The sequence below is a fragment of the Zingiber officinale genome, chromosome 10A (assembly GCF_018446385.1).
Source record: "Zingiber officinale cultivar Zhangliang chromosome 10A, Zo_v1.1, whole genome shotgun sequence".
Classification (NCBI taxonomy): Eukaryota; Viridiplantae; Streptophyta; class Magnoliopsida; order Zingiberales; family Zingiberaceae; genus Zingiber; species Zingiber officinale.
Genome location: NC_056004.1, coordinates 37,312,382 through 37,321,430, shown reverse-complemented (window position 1 = coordinate 37,321,430; position 9,049 = coordinate 37,312,382). Strand labels below are relative to the sequence as shown.

The 9,049-nt window shown below is 50.1% G+C and overlaps 1 long non-coding RNA gene across 1 annotated transcript; it reads right to left on the bottom strand.

Moving 5' to 3' along the window:
• Positions 1-7,015: 7,015 nt before the first annotated feature.
• LOC122026327 lies at positions 7,016-7,498 on the bottom strand. Its single transcript, XR_006124107.1, has 3 exons — positions 7,458-7,498; positions 7,272-7,382; positions 7,016-7,069 (listed from the first exon to the last, which is right to left on the bottom strand). It is a non-coding gene; the product is annotated as an uncharacterized LOC122026327 (long non-coding RNA).
• Positions 7,499-9,049: the final 1,551 nt, after the last annotated feature.

Genomic DNA, 9,049 nt, shown 5'->3' with positions numbered 1-9,049 from the left:
AGAGTCAGACCGACGACTATAAACCCCCCGGTCGGAAGACCGTCGAGCGGCGACGTTAAACTCTAGAGTCGGACCGACGACTATAAACCCCCCGGTCGGAAGACCGTCGAGCAGCGACGTTAGACTCTAGAGTCGAACCTGCGACTATAAACCCCCTGGCTGGAAGACCGTCAAGCGACGACGTTAAACTCTAGGGTCGGACCGGCGACTATAAACCCCCCGGACGGGACAGCGTCGCGCCGATATACTAAGGCCCACCGTCTAGGGCCGATGATCAGCAAGCCTTGATCCTAAGGACAAGGAGAAAACAATGGCATGCGCCTACCAGTGCCGACCAGCGAAAAGCTAACGGAATGGAAGGTCGTTCGACCGAGCGGCGCAGTTGAGAAAAACACTTCAACAAAAAACTAACAGAAGGTCCATGCGGAATGAAGGTCGTTCGACCGAGCGGTGCAGTTACAAGAAACACTTCATTCAAGATAATTCATTCAAGATAACAGAGCAAAAATTGGCATTCCAAAGTTACATTTATAAGTTCGTCGATCGGGAGGATTACAGAAAACACTTCATTCAAGATAATTGAAAACATGCTTCGGAATAGTGGTAAGAAGCACCGCATGCTCCATTGCAGGGATGACCACGGATTCGGGGAGCTGACCCTTGGACTTCAGATAGTCCGCCATGGCGGTGATGGCCAACTCGAAAGCAATGACCATCCGGTCGCAGACCTTCTCAGCAAATTCTGCTGAGCGGATGTACTTCTGCCTCAAGGTGGTGACACAGCCTGGCTCCGCCTCCTGGTACTCCTTGAAGGCGGCACGAGAAGTGTCAAGAGCCTCCTGCAAGGCCTTCAATTTGTCCTTAAGTTTGGTCACCTCCTCCGAACGGCCTTTTTGCTCTACGTCCAGTAGTTCGGCTAGCTCCTTCACATGCTGCCCTAAAGCTCAGGCCGCCACATTCTTCGCTTCCAGATCGACGATAGCGGTATTTTTCCGAGTGGTTGCAAGTTCTATCTTGCGGTCATAAGTTTTGACCTGTTGTTCGAGCTAGGTTAGCATGTATGCCTGGTCAGCCGTCTTCTTCCGCTCGGCCTCTAGCAGGTCCTTGGTCTTTGCGAGCTCCTTCTGCAGCTCGGCATATAAAGGGCCTTGAGAAGAAGACGGGCCGCCCGGACTCTTCAGTCTCTTCAGCTCCTCCTCCACCATGGCCAAGCGGTTGGCGACAGCAATGTCTTCCACCCATCTCTGATGTACACAGGAGTGTTAAAATGCCGACCGGGAAGACTACATAAAAGAGCAGAAATGAGGCTTACCCTTGTGGACTGTTGCATGTGGTTGTCAGCCAGTTTGCCGACCGACATCATAGCAACACGGGCCCGGGCGTCCGCCCACATCGCAGCAAGGGGCCCCTTGATAGTGATCATGTGTTCAGGAGCCGTCGGCTGATACGACTCGGCCATAAATGCCTCAGTGGGGAGGTGCAGGGTGGCCTTATTAGTGCAGCGTCGGCCCGGAGTTGTGTGAGCGGACGTTGAGGGATTGGATGCGAGGCTGGACATCGAGGACAGAATGCCCGAGCGGCAGACTCGGTGGGGTGCAGGAGGAAGAGAGCTAACCGGCTGCGCGGCGATGGGTTCCAAAGAGGCCTCCGGCTGTGACGGGGTCCGATCAGAGGACAAGGCCTCGACGGAAGGAGCCTTGTCACGAGGAGAGGCTGGACCCATTCGCCCGGACTCCTGTACCACAGAAGTGGCCAACCGCAAGGGAACCTCCACCCGGCGTCTCTTCTGGTTGAGGGGAGTTTGTCGTCCGGCTCAGAGTCATCCTCCCGAATGGAAGGGCCCTTGCTGGAAGTTGCACCACCAGTCGCTTCCGCAGATGAAGCTCGAGCGGCCGACTCCCCTCCATTTGCCTCGCTCTCACCCTCATGAGAGCCGACCGGAGCAATGCCCAACTGCTCCATTTCCTTGGCCGCTGCCGCCTCGAGTGCGGTCGCTTTTCTCTTCAAGATCCTGAACAGCACAGACTCCATTACGATGTTCACTGCAAGGAAAGGAGAAGAAAATCAGTTAGAACTCAAGGCAAATGCACAAGTAAATTTTTTACCAAAGCTGCTCGGGAGGGGGGTCTGGCTCAGACTCAAGCCAAACATATACATCACGCCTTCAGGAAGAAGCTTGTTGATGTCGAGCTTCAGACCGGCTAGCATATTGGCTGCCTGAAGATAATCTGATCAGGTTTTATACCTCTTCAGTTCGGGGGAGGTGGGCAGTTCGACCTGCCATTTAGTACGGAAAGGGAGTCGCCTGGGAAGACGAAGAAAGAAGAAGTTCTCTTTCCAATGTTTGTTGGAAGAGGGCAGTTTATCAAAAAAGACCAAACCAGGCTGAGCCTGAAACAAATAAGTGCCCGGCTCGGACTACTTGGGATACTAGAAATAATAGAAGACTTCCGAGCGGAGGGGAATGTTGTGTATCTTAAATAATACCACAACTCCGCACAGAAGGCGAAAGGTGTTGGGAACCAACTAGGCGAGCGGAATGCCGAAGAAATCGCAAACTTCGGCGATGAAGGGATGGAGAGGAAACCGCAGACCGGCTGTGAATTGGTCGCGAAAGAAACAAATAGCGTCGCACGGCGGTTTGTGCGGCCGAGCGGAAGGCGAGGGTAAAATCAGTTCGAAATCAAAAGGGATGTCAAAAGTGTTTATCAGGCTCTCGGCATCACGCCGATCGAATCGCGACTCCATGGTAGTATACCATGGGCCAAGAGCGAGGTCCACGGGCTGGGAAGAGCTAGCCATCACTGGGACAGTAGAGAAGGCAGGGATCGGAAGAAAATGCAAAGGCTCAGGGAAGACGAATGGAACAGTGACCGAAAGGCAAGAACGCGGCAAGGAATGCAAAGAAAACACGAGAACCGAAGGGAGAAAGGCAGAGAACCTTACAAAAAAGATGAGGATCGAAAGAAGAGGGCAAGGGGTCATTGGAGTACCGATGAACGAGGTCACCGGAGCAAGGAGCGCAGGAAAAGGCTTCTGAGCATGTGACGGCGAAAGTGCGGCGGAAGAGGGTGACGAGGACTTTATGAGGTCGAGCCCGAGCCTCCTGGTCCGTCGGATGCAGGTCACATAACCTGAGGCCTGCATCCAACCATCCATTTCAAATCGATGAACGTCGCATCGGGCGTAAGGCAGCGGTCGTACGATGATGTCAACAGCGCCACGTGGCACTCAGTCAAAGGAGGGCATTTAATGAGCCCCATCACGAGACAGAACCCGCGTGCTCAACCATAATGGCGGAGATTTGCACGCATTCCGAGAAGATCCCGCGGACATCATCACAGGCCATCGACAGGCCAGTTGGGCAGCCCTCGGCAATTAGCCGACTGGCGCTATTTGACCCTATAGTGGCCGAGCGGAGGTACACTTTCGGGAGTGGCAGGATGGCTGTCGCTTGGCCAAACTCATAGTCCAGTCAGTCGGACTTAGCGCCTCCTTCGACTAGACTTGAGGGGGAGGCATGTGATCCGGTGGTAAGGACGGGGGACCCTCGTTGGCGGGAAGTTAACGACACGTGGAGGTCAATGGTCAAGAGGGTCAACCCCAAGGTCGTGCGGAGCGGCCTGGCGGGCCGATCGAGCATCCGGCCGACCGAACATCCGGCCAGGGGTCTCCCAGGCTGGACGAAAGACAGCCCGACCAGGATGTGATCTGGTGGTTAGGAAGGGGGACCCTCGTTGCTGGGAGGTCAACGACACGTGAAGGTCAATGGTCAAGAGGGTCAACCCCGAGGTCGTGCCGAGCGGACTGGCGGGCCGACCAAGCATCCGGCCGACCGAACATCCGGCCAGGGGTCTCCCAGGCCGGACGAAAGACAGCCCGATCAGGGGTCGGGTTTCCGATGCTCAAGGTAAAAGAGTCTCTGGGCCGATCGGACAGGCTGCTCGGCCGAGCCACAGGACAAATAAGGCGCAATCCCATCCGAGCACATGAGTAGGGCTTCCCCGCCCGGTTCGAGGTATGCGCATTCCCGGAGGCCATGAGCGCCGAGCGACCGGTCCGCTCGGCCCGGGAGCAGGCAAGAGGCGCAAAGGGACAAAAGGGACCGCTAGTAACATCATCCTCGAGACACTTGCCGCCGACAAACAGCATGGTCGGTGGCCGGAGCGGACAGAGTATCGTACGGTGGAAGTTTCCACCATCACGTCAGGGATATGCTCGGACGATTGCGGAATGGCGTTAAGCATGCTTTTCTGACACAACCCTACTGAGGTATGTTTGGGAAAGCGTGCACGCATCAAGAAGCGTGTTCGCGCCTCCCCGGGGTCCTATATAAGGACCCCCAGACTTCGACGGACGTATGCGACTCTCATCATTGTAGCCACAGTAGCGTTACTTTGCTCCTCTTCTTCTTCACTGCCTGACTTGAGCGTCGGAGGGTGGTCGCCTGGAAACCCCTCTTGGCTCAGCTTCTTTGCAGGTTCGCCGGAGGTCCACACCATCATCAGAGGATAGCGGAGAGCGCCACGTCCCCAGCGTCCATTAACTCAGCGCTCGGACAGGATCATGGACACACTATACAAATAAGCTCAATATCTCATATTGACTTATCTGAGCATGACCATACATTCCTATGTCCTACTAATCAAGGGGCCCACAGATATCGCTTCCGTCATATGGAAGGGATAAATCTCATCTACATCACTCACATCCCTCCGCATAATTCATTGTATACCCAGTGATCGACTTTATAGTCCACCCTGTTACCGGTGACATTTGACGATACCAAAGTATACAACTCCTTATGTAGGGAACCGTAGTGACTTTAGGTCTAAGGACTATTCATACAAATAGTCACATGAGAATGTTTATGACACTCATACGACGATCCATGAAACATTCTCATGGCGGGTCATTTAGTATATATTCTCTAATATATATCATAACCTTTGCCTTTTATTAATAGTGATATATGTTACAAAATGAGTCCTTTACAATCATCTCATAATTGGTACTAGGGCTAATACTAACACCAAGCCAGCCGGCCACCGATCTCTTGTCAATCAGCAGCTCTCTCCGGCCAGCACCTCCCTCTATCTAGTAGAACGTCGGCAGCACCCAGTATTTTGCCAACTGCTAGATGGCAAGGAGGATTCTCCTCCTTGCTTGTTGCAATGCCCGCCACCGCACAACAACCAACGGGCTTCTATGATTCTTGCTGTGCCATTGGAAAAAGGAAGGCAGTCCTCCTTTGTCTGTTGTCGCGAGCTTTAACCTATCGATAGCCCTTTCCAATCTCTGGATAGTGCCTCCTATAGGATTGTCCGTCGGCAATAACACATGGTGTTGCCAAACAACAGGATGAAAGGTTGTTGTCATCTCTTTCCCTTTTGTGTCATCTAGTTGCTTATGCTGCCAAACATAATTCAGGTCATGGTCCTCTCTCACATCACTTAGTCTCCGATTGTTAGTTAGTACCTATCACGCCCCCAGAGGAGTCCCTGTCCGAGAAAATTTTGGCAGCATCTCCCCTGTACGGTGGACAATCTGAAACTTTTCTACATCTCATATACCTCAGCCACAGGCGGCTGGAATAATAACAAGAAATAAAAACAATCACCACGCAGTTTATATATATATTCAGCCTCTGGCTGTCACAACCACGCAGTATATAATAGTAAACAACAATAGTACTCTGACTCGAAATTCACCCTACTCAACTACACTCGTAAAGCTCAAAACCGACGAACTCACCTCTTCTGCCATCCAGGCAAGCATGTAGTAGAATAAAAACCAAATCCAAATCCATCGATATAATAAAAATCTATAACATGTCCATAAGCAAATAAATCCAGAACATAACAAGTGCAAACAGTCTAGAACGGAAAAGGAAACCAAACGAAAAACCCAATCACATCCTCGAGGTCTGCAGGGACCAGCAACTGGAACTATCTCCTGACAGCATCAACCTGAAAATATCAACAATGGAGGCGGGGTGAGTCCAACACTCAGCAGGTACAATTGATATGCAAAGTAAAGAAATAACACCTAGCACTAATCATGCGTACAGTCTCCGATAAAGATAAAGGTAACTACAAACCGAGGAGAACAGGAGAGACTTGGCACTAACCAGGACCGGGAATAAGGACAAACAGTCCGAAAGGTATAGAAGACCTGTATGCATGTCAATCAAGGTATCCAAGCAATGTGCAGCATATAAGTGCAACAAACACAAACACAAACAGTAAATGCATCATGCATATGATGCCAATGTCATGGTCACCCCTGACGCCAGTCAGCCGACTCACAACAACAGTGGGACCGAGTGGGTAGGGCTGTGACAACCGTGCACTCAGCAACACTACTCCTGATGAGTGATCGAGTGGACGGGATGCTGTCGGAGAGTACATACGTACTCCTACCCCAAATCATAAATGGGGGAGCGCAATGCTCTCAACTCCCGGTACACTGTGACGGGGAGGAATCTCTAACGTGCTACACGCTGCGTCACACTACCCCTGAGCGGATCAACGGAGCACCGGAAGAGTCAAACTGACGTGCTACCACGCTGTATCTCGCTACCCATGAGCGTCACAACGGAGCACCGAACAGTGATGAAACTGGCAATGTGCTCGACAATAATGGAGCAATCTATCGCACAGCATGCGATCATGCAAATGGTGCATGTCACTAAGCATGGTAATATACTAATCCAACCTCTGGACATATCATAATGTGCACCAAAGCGAATGAATCATATCAAGATATACTGATCAATAAGGTATCAAACCTAGGTCCTGAACATGTGAAACATGGTTATATCACTACCCATGAGCATGATAGATCAGGTACAAGACCAATACGAGATGCAATCAAACAATCAATCAAACAGGTAACATGTATTGGGCAGTGATTAACCGAAATAAATAGGAAACACAATTAATGCAACATATTATTTTCATTACTAAGCATATCAAAGACAAATAGTCAAAAGTACCCGCCTCCAAAATAAAGGTCCAATCCTATCAGGTCCAAATCTGACGTCGAGATACTCGTCTCGCGTCAAGTCCTGTATCACCAACATAAATATATTTTATTTAGCTACAATTCTCACAAATAGCTAAACAAAACCTCTAACTCTAAATGAGTATAAAACCTTAATCATATTATTAGATTAAAATAAAATCCTAATTCCTTTGACACAAACACTATCTGAAATAATTGAATCAAAACCATGATTCATAACATATATCAAATGTCCTACACCTTACCTTATTTCTCAGCCTTATTGATTTCTGGAACAAGGGGTGCTGCTGGTCGGAATTTTCTGCTAGAACCAAGTAAGCCCACAGAACACAAACTCCCTGCTGAAATCCTTCCCACTGATCAGATCAAGTTGAGATCAATAATAAGGAATCACAAATCAAACAACAACCCATCTTACAACCTAATCTTACCTCAGATGTGCCAATCTGTTGACAGGGGTGTGATGGCCGGAATCAAGCAGGGACAGCAACAACTATTAATGCTGTGATAGCCGGAACCAACTAGGTGCCTTCCAACAATCGAATCCAAAAATCACACTACGAATGCATCAACTACCCAATCAAACACAAGTGCACAACTAAAATTGCAACCTGATCCTTACCTTCATCCAGTAACTCACTGGAATAGAGAACGGAGGATTTAGGGCTCCGGTGTTGTTTCCAGCAAGGGGCTACTGAGGCAGTAAACTAGAGCAGAGGGCAACGACGGCATACGGATCCCAAATGGTGGCCACGGCAGAACCCTTACCGACGTCGGAAGCAGAGGTTAGGGCAGAGGCTGCAAATCGACAGTGACTTTGAGCGTTGGCAGTCGGTTATCCACTGAGAGGGGTTAGGGCACGGTGAAAGGGTCGGCGGCGGGCCGACGCTAGGGCACAGAGGCAGTCGCTGGAGCTCTTGTGACCGGTACTCGGCGTCGGCTGTGGTGGCGGCAAAGGAGAGGGGAAAAAACCGAGAAGAGAAGAAGAAGTGCCGAGGGGTTTTAAAACTTCGGCGAGGAAGAAACCGCGACAGAAGGAAATGAAAAGAAATAAAGAAAAATAAAAGGAATTTAATAAATAAACAATTCCTCACTTAAATGGGTAGCCTAAACAGGCTTTTCCGGGCCCCGTTTTTATCCCCGTCAACTCGTCCGTACGAGCTCCGAAAAATTCCCTAAAAATGTCCAAAAATTCCGAAAAAATTCCCTTATTAATATTCGCCTATTTCCGGTATTTTACATTCTCCCCCACTAATAAAAATTTGGTCCCCAAATTTCGTTATCTACCATCAGCAAGTACTAACAATAGATATAAAGTATAAATGCTGAACGGTAAACTAAATCACATATCTTAAGTGAAAAGATGGGGATATCGAGCTCGGATAGTGTCCTCGAGCTCCCAAGTAGCCTCCTCGTCCGAATGATGCTGCCATCCGACTTTAACCAGTCGGATAGTCTTGTTCCGCAACTGACGCTTTTTCCGGTCGAGAATCCGTACCGGAACCTCCTCATATGTAATGTCAGGCTGAACTGGAACTGGAATATCTGCCAGCACATGTGTCGGATCAGGCACGTATCTCCTCAGCATCGATACGTGAAATACATCGTGAACGCCTGACAGGGACGGTGGTAGTGCCAATCGGTAAGCTACCGCTCCGATCCTCTCCAAGATCTCGAAAGGACCAATGTACCGCGGAGCTAGCTTACCTCTGAGGCCAAATCTCTTCACCCCTTTCGTGGGTGAAACTCGTAGAAATACATGGTCGCCAACAGAGAACTCTAGTGGTCTGCGTCTCCGATCAGCATAACTCTTCTGACGATCCTGCGCCTCTGACATCCTCCGTCTGATAGTACGGACCAACTCTGCATCCTGCTGAACTCTATGAGGTCCCAACAACTGAGCCTCTCCAACCTCATCCCAAAGGACGGGTGTCCGACAAGGTCTACCATACAACGCCTCAAACGGTGCCATCTGGATAGCCGAATGAAAGCTATTGTTGTAGGCAAACTCTACCAACGGCAG